We start from the raw sequence: 13,086 nt of genomic DNA on the forward strand, positions 1-13,086 counted from the left end.
TGTGTTTTCAATTTTTTTTCACGGCCTTCAGCAACTATGACAATGTGGTCATAACATAGGAGGTGATAGAGCTTCTTTCATGGCACCCAATTACATAAAATAGGCTCTTTGGCAAAATTATCAACATAAAACTCAGTAGTTCCAGCATGAATTACTAGGGAAATGACCAGTTTTCATAGTACTGCATCTTGAACCTAACAAGTGTTATATTTGTAACAAGTGGGGGGGGGGGCTACAACAATGCCTTTCCAGCCCAATGATTCCATATGGCATCATACACTTTCCCTTCTGTGAGAATATATGTAGAATGCCAAATGACTCCATATGTTATCATAGCCATATGCTTAGTTCCTTTTGAAGACAGCTTGCATCCCTGAAATCTCAAAACAAAACACTATCGGGCAGCGTTTCTCCTTTGTTATTGTGATGATGTTGACAAATGAGTACAGCCATTGAGTATTATTTTAGAAATTTGTGTGAAGTTAAGTTCTTTATGCATAATACGCAATCTGCATATAATTTGAAGTGTAAAGACTCTCTTTTGACGTCTGTAACAATAGAAATGATTTATTATAATAATAATAATAATAATAATAATAATAATAATAATATGTTGCACCAGAAGGCATAAAATATTGTGATTTCAAATGGAATCATTGGTCATTGTCGTTTGAATAATGAATAAATGGAGTCTATCTAGTCTCAGAATTGTGTTTATATGTTGTTATATTGTATGTGTTTGTATTATATGTTTGCAAATAAGTATTGAATGACTGCGCCATAAGTGAATTGCTATAAATTACAGGTAGTTGATTCAATAATTTATAACTATACAGTCTTTTTTTTTTAAGATGTCGTGTAATAGGAAGGAATTGACAGCTACTTTAGTGCTGCCTCATGAGCCATGCTCAGCATCATAGCCGTTCACCTAGTACGTCACTTCGTCCGTCAGAGCGCTCTCAGACGTTACATTATAGATAGCGCTATGAATCCTTTCATTTTTTCTTTCCAAATTATCCTATTGGCCGGTTGATTACGTCTCACGAGGGAAGAGGGAGAGTGAGTTTACTTGGTCACGGGCAGCTAGAGAGAACATCACTTAGGACTCGCACGCCGTAGAGAGAACATCACGGACTCAGGTCTCACACGCCATATAGTTAACATCACTTACGAGTTGGAAGCCGTATGGGTAACAGTACTTAGGAGTTGCAAGCCGCATTGATATTTTTCATTCAGGCAATTGACGTGTACTCGACAAGTGGAGCTCGAACTGTTTTCAATTCTTGTAACTTAAGTTTATCGTGATAGATTGTTCGAGAACAGTGCGTCACTATATTTCTTTGTATAATTACGCATTACATGGAACTTTGTTTCAGATGTATATCTTGTGATTTAGCGTGCTTACAACTTGTGTCAGATTTGTATCAGTGGAGTAGGTAAATTTGCGTCGTGATATTTTTATCTTCGATTGTATGTGTTTGAGAGATTGTAGTGGATCGTACTTTGAAATATCGTTTGCTAGTGATACGTCTTGGGGGCAAGTAATTGTGATTGCGTCGAGTAATATATATTATGCGATATATATATATATATATATATATATATATATATGAGGTATATTGTATTGGGGATTACGTGATGATGTATAAGTTGATATGTGAGGTTTGATGATTGGGGATTACGTGATGATATATGATTTTACATGTGAGGTTTTGATGTTCCAAGACGGTTTGTGTGATAGAGCAGCGATTACAATCTTTCGATTACGTTCTATTTGACGTTGTAATGAACTGGAATAGTATGGGCCTCATATTATTGTTCTAGTATTTTCCCTACTCCATTTTGATTTATTGGTTCCATTGCCGCTATTTCAGGAATCGAGTGCGTTGAGTTTCCGTTGCTATTTAAACGATCATTGAGATTGAAATCATCGTGTTACTTATATTACGTATCTCTCTCTCTCTCTCTCTCTCTCTCTTGGGCATTGTTATTGTAAAGTACAGAGATTTTGTGTCAGTCCAATCTGCACAATTCATGCGAGGTCTATGTGGAATTGGTAATGTATAGTGATCAGTTATGTGATGCCTTATACTGGGTAAAGTCTTTGCGTTATTGAGTTTATATATATGTTTAGTTTGGTTAGTCAGATTGTATGGTATCTGTGATTGAATGGGTCATGTATTGAGTTAGTGTGCTGACTGGGCGTTGTCTTGAGATTCATATCTAGATGGTTATTATATATATTCGGAGAGTGTTTTCATGACTAGATGGTTAATAGGTCAGTCATTGATTATTGAGTGATGGCCATATTAGATTGTATTATGACCTATAAGTATGTTTGCCCAGTCTAGTAATTCTGTCATGATTCAGATATCGTTGTGATACTTGTTCAGATTAATTTGTGTTACTTTCATTCGCTTATTTCATATTTCTTTGTTATTTCATTTACCATTCATGTATATTGTTATTCATTTATTGTTAATTATATTTGTTATACAAATTCACACTATTTATTTCTTTAAGTCTTCCACTGTGCACATCCAATCTTTCCAATGTACCGTCCACCTGGCGATAACAATAAGAAATATAGAGGAGTGGATGATCGTACACCTCGTACACCTCCCTCTCACTCACAAGCTGAAAACATTGACAAATGCTCAAGTGGTAGTTCTCTTAGAAGGAGATGTGTCTGAAGCTGAGGCAGAGAAATCAGATGAACCAGACATACGGGATGTTTCAGAAACACTTGTCACCAGCATCTCCAGTAATTCCAGTCATCTCTGGATTAGACACTGACATGTTTGAAGTAGAAGAAGAGGAAGTGGATGATGATGTTCCTTTGGCTTAGCTGGTACAAAGCAATGGAAGTGAAAATGCAGCAATGCAGGCTGTACCACGAGAACCCACACGCCATCTTCATTGGCGAATGAAAGACATCGAAGAAGTGGACACATATTGTAATGTTAGTTTCTCTGATTCTCCCAAGGATGAAATGACAGCGTATCAATATTTTAAAATGATGTGTAAAGATGATGTAATTATGAACTTTGTTGAACAATCAAATTTGTACTGTCTACAAAAAACTGGCAGTTCTTTGGATACAAATATAAATGAGATGGAACAATTTCTTGGTATTCACCTCGTGGCTGGGATTGTAAAAATGCCTAGTTACAGGATGTACTGGGCTGATGCAACCAGATTTTCTCCTATTGCTGATGTCATGGTCAGAAACAGATTTGATAAGTTAAGAACGTACTTCCATGTCAATGACAACAGTAACATGAAGGCCAGAGATGACCCAAATTATGACAAACTCTTCAAAGTCAGGCCATTTATAGACAGAACAAGAACCAGTTTCCTAGAAACAGAGCCTGAAGGATACAATTCAGTGGATGAATTGATTATTCCATTCAAAGGAAGGAGCTCTCTCAAGCAGTATGTGAAAAACAAGCCACACAAGTGGGGAATCAAAGTGTTTGCTCGTGCAGGCACCAGTGGCATTGTGTATGATTTTGAAATCTACAGGGGGAAAGGAATGGTAAAAATATAATTCTGCTCTTGGTATAAGTGGTGACATAGTTCTTAGAGTCTCCCAAAAGGACAAAATTACGAATTGTCTATGGACAATTGGTTCACTTCCTATAACCTCATATGTGCTCTGAAGGAGGTTGGAATTTTATCTGTAGGAACTGTAAGGATTGCACTCTCAAAACAGATAATGAGTTGAAGAAGCTCGGACGAGGATCATTCGACTTCAGAAGTGAGGCAGAGAAGAACGCCATAGCCCTCAAATGGTATGACAACAAAGCTGTTCACCTTGTTTCCTCATATAAAGAAAGAAATCCAGTAGAAAATGTGAAGCAGTGGTCAGTTGCTGAAGGAAAGCACATAGACATTCCCAAACCAAAAATTGTCAAAAAGTACAATTGTTTCATAGGTGGTGTCGACTTGCACGATATTCTGGTTGTTCTATACAGAAGCAATATTGGTGTGAAGCAATTCTACTTACGAATCATCTTCCATCTACTGGACATGTGTGTTGTAAATGGATAAGCCATGTACTGCCGTCATTGCTATCAAAGAAGAATTACCAACACAAGCCACTTCTTGCTTTTCGCTCAGAAATTGCTCATAGTCTACTCAAGGCAGGGAAGATGACAATAAAAAAGAGAGATTGCCCTTCCAATGACAGCGTATCAACATCAAAAGAAACTACGCCAAGAGGACCCCATTAGTTCCTAGGCCAGTAGACGATGCAAGAGATGACACTATTGATCACTGGCCATTTCACATAGAGAACAAACAAAAATGCAAACTTTGCATGAAAGTTTATTCAAGACTCAAATGCATCAAGTGTAACAAATCTCTTTGTCTCACCAAAGACAAGAACTGCTTCTTGAAATATCATATGAAATGAGAAGACTTGTCAAATTGTGGGTGCAATAAGTGTGTAGATATGTTGTCATCATTCAGAATAATTACTATACCTTCTTTTACTGAGAACTGAAATTCAATTAAGTTAGAATTTAAAACATGTTTTTATTTCTGTGTTACTCTTTTACTATAATAATATTAGTTATGTTCCAATTATTGATATAAATGACATTCTAATGATGTAAGGAAATTGTTGTTGCCTAATATATGTTACAGTTGTGTATCATTCTGTGCTGTATTTTCTACTATTTCGTATTGTTAATTTCTGAGAATAATGTTACTAATGTACCAGGTCAATGTAAATTACCCAATGATGCCATATGGAGTCATCCTAAATTTTGTACAAATAAATCAATAAAAAGCAAAATAACTGTGAATTCACGTACAGAGAACCCTTCTGAAATTAAATTCATGTAAAAATATATATATTTTTTTTAAGTTTCAATTTAATTTGGGCTGGAAAGGGTTAAAATACAGAAGAATCAAATTTGTAGCCTATAACTGTAACAAGTGCGGCTACAACATCGTATTAGAATACACAAGTAGTATCAAAAGATTTTTATCCTGAAAGTACAATATTTGTGGCTGCAAACTAAAACCATGTTTTTACCACATTATAAGCTAGTGAAACAAAAGAAAATTGTGCCTTCTTTGGTGCAATTTTTCTAGAGAAATACCATTATTCCCTCACTATATTAAACGGCATGCAAGAAATTGTATTTCACTTTCTTGAGGAACGAAATGATACTGTTCACTTTTTCATGAACAGGAACAGCATTCTCTTCAGTTCAATAATCCAACCCCTGCATCACGAGTACAATGAAGAAAACTGAATCCTTAATAAATTATCGTGTTGAATAGAAAGTAATATATACAGTAATATCTAATATAAAATCATATCTTTTCATTGTTAAATATTATGTGATAATGAAGTCATAATTTTATTCATAGCCAATCTTATGTTGATTGGCATCACAAATCAGAAACCTAACCTAATTAATGTCTGATTAAATCGGTTGATACGATGGAAATGTATGTTACTGATGACGTCACTACTACTGAAATATTAGTATTTAATTACAATTTTTTTCTCCTGTCTCTCTTTCTTTTCTCTCTCTCTCTCTCTCTTCCTTCTCTACCAACTTCCCTTTACTCCTATCTTTCTCTTTTCTATTATTCGTCTTTACAGATCTTACATGTTTACAATTTTACAATTACATTCTAAATTATCAAATACATTATATTACAATTCTATTCTACAATTTTGATGCCATAGGATCTCATGTATTAAATCATCCTTAGCTATAATTAGTAATCATTTGTACCCAAGAAACTTTTATTGTAAATGATTTCCTATGTTTTCTTATAACTTATCTTAATGGTTTTTTTTTCCTTTCAAATTGTCACATACATTATTGTCTTTAATCATTGTTCATTGTGAATTGATTAGTAGGCCGATCTATAGGGCAGCTCTTGTTAATACAAAATTATTATCTTACCACTACCAATGGTCGGATTCGATCCAAGAAACTTCACATCTCATTATTTGTCCGACACTTTAGCCATTAAGCTAAGAAGACTATAGGGCTATATAGTTGTTCGTTACAAATCAACGGTCAAAATCATGTCTGTAGAATTATATAAAAATTTATAACGACTATTTCTACGATAATAGTCTATAAACAAAACAATACATGGCAGAATACGTAGTACTAACACAGTGATCTCAACATTAATTAATAACGATGAATGCGCACAAATGTGCAGATTGTATAGTTACTGCACGGTCCACTCGACAAACTAGTTATCTATTGGATGGACGTCTTCTGGATTGCTGCTAATTAGTTGAGTACAATCTTATTTATTTTGTATTTCTTTAACTATATTCAAGAAATCGGTGGTGAAGAGCCAAAAAAGATATATTACGTATTTTCATTTAAATTGTGTTTAATCCCATCTCATAGACTGGGCTTTTTATTCCGTAGGGACTTCATATTCTTATCCTATTATTGAATCATATGGAGAGTAACGTATCTGTATAGGATGTATTCTTGGATTCGCAAATAACACATACGAATTCTACACTAACATATCTTGACGAAAGTAACATGGATACCTTATTACTCAACCAAATGAAACTCAAGCTGAAACTACTAAGGCGGAAGCTAAACACAAGGACTTGTACAACTATCAAGACTCTGGACCATTCTTTGTAATACTTAAATCTAACGAAGGGAACTCAACAAATATCCACCCCATTAAATTGGGTAAATTACTATACGAATCACACATTACGAACATCCACATAGTCAAACCTGTGGGTAAAAACAAATATGAAATTCATTTTACCAATTATATGGACGCAAATAAGTTCTTAGTATCAAATTTCGATACCCAATACAATTGTTCTACTTTCATTCCTACATACCAAATATAGGCCTACACAATATAGACAAGGAGATTTCTAAAGAAGATATTCAACAAGGTTATTGTGTCGAAGGTTATAAAATTACCAACGTGTATAGATTAACCGTAAAATCACTACTTCACAGGGAACTCAGGAGTGGGAACCTATGACCACAGTCTTAATAACATTCCGCTCTCAAAACTACAAAACGACCTCAAACTATTCTATACACTTCACAAACTTCATAAATACAATGAAAAAGTTTTGCTATGTCGTAACTGTCAACGTTTTGGACATTCACTTAAATATTGTAGGAATCACACTGTATGTCTTAAATGTTCAGACAATCACCAATCTAAAGAATGCCAGGTCACTAAATATAAATGTAACAACTGCGGTCTTGCTCACATGGCTAATAGTACTGATTGTCCCCACTATAAAACAGAGGTTACTATTCTGGAAAAAATTGAGGCACTAAAAATCTCCAGATATGATGCCATTGCTATTATAAAAGGACGGAAAACTTTTGCAGATATAACAGCCCAACTGGTGGCTCCTCAAGCAAACTTCCGGGATCCCTTCCTGACTCTATCAACTTCCCGAAGACCTAACTCAACAGAACAACCCCAACAGCCTTCTACCAAAACTGATCACATCAATATTAACTCGACGCAGGTCCTGAAAAAAAGGCAAGGTACACCTCTTTCTATAACCCTGGTATCTAAATATAAGAAAGAACAACCATGCATGTCACAAAAGTTTAAACACGCCTATAAAGATATATTAATTCCCAGTCAACATCACCATCCAACAATATTTTCGGATGCAAAAGCAGGTGATTCAACCAGGTTTACTCCAACAGTAAAGCTACACAAACAGATAAATAAGATACCTACAAAAGAGTCCAAAAATCCAAACAAGTTACCCTCTTTTCGAATGGTGGAAGAAACCAAAATGAAACAAATGTTAGAAGTGTTACATAGTCTAATACCTTGTTTATCACAAAATGATCAACCTAAAATGCTACATACAATCAAATTGTTAAGTCCGGCTTACAATGAAACAAGTTAAGATTCTACAATGGATCATAGAAAAAAAAAACCTAACTTCTCGTTGAGAAAGGAAACATGTCTAATCTATACAGTTGTTCATCAATTCATATTTTACATATGAATGCCAGAAGTATTAGAAATAAAATTCTACAATGGATCATAGAAAAAAAAAACCTAACTTCTCGTTAAGAAAGGAAACATGTCTAAACTATACAGTTGCTCATCAATTCATATTTTACATATGAATGCCAAAAGTATTAGAAATAAAAAAGGAGAACTACAACAATTAATCTCAGAAAGGCAAGTTGAAGTCATTTGCTTAAATGAAACCTGGCTATCAAACACTCATAATTGTAACTTTTCCCAGTATAATACAATCAGTAATGATCGTAACTCAAAGGGAGGAGGTGTTGGCATATGGGTACACAAGAACTTGAAAATATGTGATTATGAATCGATACAAGACTTATAGAATAACTTGCAAGTGATTAAAATAAAATTTGAACAACTTACAATTATAAATATTTACAATCTACCAAACAATTTAGCCACCAAGACCATATGGAATAGTGTATTTAATAACATCGATCAAAATAGGACAATTGTGGTCGGAGATTTTAACATCCCCAATGCATACATCCAATTTCATTCAACTCAGCCAGATAGCTATCCTTTGGCTCTACTCAAAGCTCACGATTTCCAAATGCTAAATGAGCTTGCTCCAGCAAGACTCCTACCGCCTTCTCCTAACATTTCAGTCACTGATTTAACTTTTGTTTCAATAGAGCTGCTTCCATATGCAAACTGTACACTTCTTCCGGACACCTTGAACAGCGATCATTTCCAGCATTCACGTGTACTACCTCAAGCATGGACTTCCACTACAACACCACCAATATCCGCTCCAAAATTTTTTCGGCCACCTCCTTTCAAGAATACATATTGCAGAGAATGCCAATCTTATTACAAACTGAAAATTCGCCTGAACAATTTCGAATACTTCATACCTTCATTACAGAATACCTGAATCATTACCACCCATATCAGTCTTTCCTTGTAAAACATAGAACCCAGAAATCCCCATGGTGGAATAAGGACTGTCAACAAGCACTCGAATCTAGACATACTGCCATTGCCACACTCAGGAAGAACTTAAACATACACAATTATTTCTTGGAAAAACATAAGATGGCTAAAACGAGAAGATGTCTACAATATCACAAAAGAGCTGGATGGAGGAAATTCTGTGAAACGATAAACTACAACAGCTCCACACAACAAATTTGGTACAAAATAAAATTTTTCACTGGATCTAACAAAAGGAAAACTCTATCACCCACAGAACAAGACTACAATCTTCAGATGGAATGGTTGGAAACACTTACAGTCAACCGGGTATACTTTACACAAGGGGGGGTAACTTTTCACATTTCTAGAAAAAATGTTTAGATGGCAGCACATTAGAGACAATGTGTAGCAACTCCGTGGAACTGATTCTATGTGACAACAGCACATGTGTGTAGCAGTCTGAAGTGTGTGCCATTATTAAAGCTGTTATACACCATTGTTGCTGGTGAATTTCACGAGGCAAGTATTTTTACTCTTTTCTCTATGTGTGAAAACTTTGTGTTGTATTGAATAGTACAGTTCATACATTCAATTGTGACTAGTATTGTATGAAATTATGAAGCTTTCGGACACGGGAAATGACTGCCTGACCAGTTTTTCGTTGCATGTGCTACTCTGCGAGAGGGAAAAGAAGAATGATAACCTAGTGTACCTCTGAACGGGGCAACTTTACACAGATGTGAAGTGTTTATGGGCACCAATTAAAAATAAAAACTCTTTTTAATATGATGTATAATGTCACTATTAATGTTGGTAGGATCGATTCCCGTCAATGATAGGGGAAAATAAATTACTTTCAAGCAGACAAGGTCGTCACTTGTAGATTATTATTATTATTATTTCCAACAATCCATGGCATGTCAGCTCTGAAGGACCAATGCCAGTTGAATCGGTTACTGCAACTAGTAGATAGCAGTATAGTCATGTGGTTAGCATGACGCTACCTCTCAACCTTGATTCCATCTTTCTTAACTTACAGTTCCTCAGTTCCAGAACAACACACCAGAAGAGGAATGGGCAACTTCATTCTTGAAGCGGCACAAAGATGCTTTGACTAGGAGGACAGCAGAGAATATCAAGAGATACAGAGCTGAGAAGACTCCAGAGGAGATCAATAGATACTTCGATCACCTAACAGAGTCTTTGGAAGGCGTTCCTTCGAGCAACATAATTAATTATGAGATTAATCTGAGCGACGATCCAGGGAAAAAAGTCGCAATTTTCAAGAGGGGAACAAAATATCCAGAAGTCGTTAGGAATTTCTCAAAAGGAGCAACTTCTATCATGTTTTGCGGCACAGCTGCTGGCGAACTACTCCCACTGAACGTCGTATATAAGTCAGATAACTTGTGGGACACATGGTGTGAAGGTGGCCCACAAGGGACTCGATATAATAGTACGAAATCTGGTTGGTTTTGATTCAGCATGCTTTTATGACTGGTTCAAAACAATTGTTGTGCCATTTGTGCGGAAGCTGCAGGGACCTAAAATGATAATAGGTGGCAACCTATCATCCCATTTCAACATAAACATAATTAACCTCTGTTCAGAGCATGATGTCAGATTTGTGATGCTGCCTCCAAATTACACACACATCACCCAGCCAATGGACATCTTTGGGCCTCTCAAAAGAGTCTGGAGGATCATTCTGTCACTTCAACATCCAAGAATGAGCTCACTATCAAAGGACATGTTTCCGTGTTTGCTGACAGAGCTCCTGTCGTCTATTGAATTCAGCAAGAAGGTAAATGTGATAGCTGGCTTCAAAGCAACTGGAATTCACCCGTTGGACCGTCACCAGGTTTTGAAAAGGCTTCCTACAGCACCTCCCCAGGAAAATCACAATGTAGCAGCAGAAGCAGTTCTCGACCACCTTCGCAAAAGCCGAAGTCGTGCTGAAAGTACAGGTGTTAGAAGAAGGAAGAGGCTAGCAGCTGAGCCTGGAAAGTCACTTGCCCCTGGCGATATTGCTGTTGTTGCTGCACTCTCGACTTGGAAGACCATGAAGCTGACGAAGCCTTAGATGTAGCTGAAGATGAAAATTTCAATTCCAATGATGACTGTGGCTCTATATTTCTGCCAAGGCTTCCAACTGCGAAAGATTTTACTCCTGGTACCAATCACTGGGTTGTTGTAAAATTTACTACAAAGAAAAGTGTCAAACATTTCATTGGGAGAGTGAAAAAAGTTTTGTCATGCGATGAGATGGAAGTTGGATTTTTGAAATGACTGAAAAAGATTCAGATTTATTTGTATGGCCTGATACTGAAGATGTGTGCGATGTTAAATGTGATGATATCATTGGAGTGCTTGACAAACCAATATCTCTGAGGAGGGGGGTCCTGAAGTTCAAAGAACACCTACATTTGCTGATGTAAGAGGGTGTTATGAAATGATGTTCTTAAATTGTGAAGAAAAAAAAGTTTTACTTCAGATCACTACATTTACGATGTGCCATAATTTTTCCCTGCTGCTGTGCGATTAATGTATTTTTGTATTATCCAGGAAAGCTATGAACATTCATGAACAGCATATAACCATTTATTGTATTATTACATTTCTTGACTTTTATATAAAATATTTCATTTTCAGGAATTTACCAATATATTTTGTTCCCACTGTGCTAACTGTAGTGGGCTAATAAATTGCGAAACACGTCATATAGTGCAGAAATGTTTTACCTTTCCAATCCCAGTACTTAAAACAGTGGACCATATTGAACAGAATACTCGATTATAAGGCAAAGTAAATGTGTGTGTAAAGTAACCCCGTAAACGGGGCATCTTTACACACGTGATTATTTATTTACAAGTGTGTCATAATGCATATGTACAACCACTAGATTTTCAAATTTACTCAAATTAACCAGGAACATTCATATAAAAATTAATTTGTGTATCTAACTTTATAATCTTCAATTATTTTAACGAATAAGCAAAAAAAGTGTGTAAAGTAACCCCGGTTGATGGTACCCTTCCAGCAGTGCCTCCATTAATTCCTGTAGCACAAGATTTAATCACAGACAATCCCCGAGGACAGCCTTACTCAACAGGTTACGCCAACGGAAATTAACATAACACTTCAGCATATTAAAACATCAACATCCCCTGGTCCTGATGATATTACATATACCATGCTCAAAGCTCTTCCTTCAGCTACAATAGAAATCATTGCACACATTTTTACATTTTTTCTTCAATCAGCCTATATGCCGGACGAATGGAATCAATTCTTTCGTGTACCTGTTCCTAAGCCAGACAAAGATTTTAAAAAAGCTGAGGGATACAGACCAATAGCCCTGGCAAACATATACCGCAAATTATTCGAAAAGGTGATTACCCATATACTAATTTTCTTCCTCGAACGGGTTCATCTTTGGTCCAAGAACCAAACTGGCTTTCAGAGATGATTCAGCACACTGTATAATTTAGCCGGGTCCACCTTTAGCAGTTCTCACCACAGACATACAAAATTCATTATTCAACAAGCCGTATTTTTGGATTTGACGTCGGCGGTAATCTCACCCTACATGCTACAATGTGTCATGGCGGACGAGCGCAAGGCTACTACGTCATTCAATTTATGCATGTATGCCAACCACCTGTTACAGTATATTATTTTTTTGCAGAAATCATATATTGTGTAAATGTGTAACCATTCCGATTTTGAGTAATTTATCTACAGTTTTTAATGCAAGTAATTCCATAATTTTTGTATTCGTGTTTTTTTCTTTATATTTTTCAAAAGTTGAATGTTATATTGCATTCAAGTAGGGATCATGGTGTTAATTTTTCAAGAATTTATGGAGTATTGTAATCCTTTTGCAAAATATTCACTTCTTGAATAAATCCAGACTGTGTCAATAAATTTCTGATGTGTTGGTGTAGATTCATGTGGCAGACATACCGTATTGTTCTCAAGAAATAAAAGAGTCTTTTTAAACTTAATATAGGGTGACCCAGTGAGATAATTATGCTTCGCATCATAAAAGTCTAAACTAACCTAACCTGTCACTAAAATCCTAAACTAACCTAACCTGTCACTAAAATCCTAAACTAACCTAAT

General features: G+C 35.9%; 1 protein-coding gene across 3 annotated transcripts in view; it reads right to left on the bottom strand.

The window, feature by feature from the left end:
* LOC138690937 (prolyl 4-hydroxylase subunit alpha-1-like) overlaps window positions 1-13,086 on the bottom strand; it is a 265,004-nt gene that overhangs the window by 250,368 nt on the left and 1,550 nt on the right. The gene's annotated exons all lie outside the window — the stretch shown is intronic.

This window comes from Periplaneta americana, chromosome 16, assembly GCF_040183065.1.
Source record: "Periplaneta americana isolate PAMFEO1 chromosome 16, P.americana_PAMFEO1_priV1, whole genome shotgun sequence".
NCBI lineage: Eukaryota > Metazoa > Arthropoda > Insecta > Blattodea > Blattidae > Periplaneta > Periplaneta americana.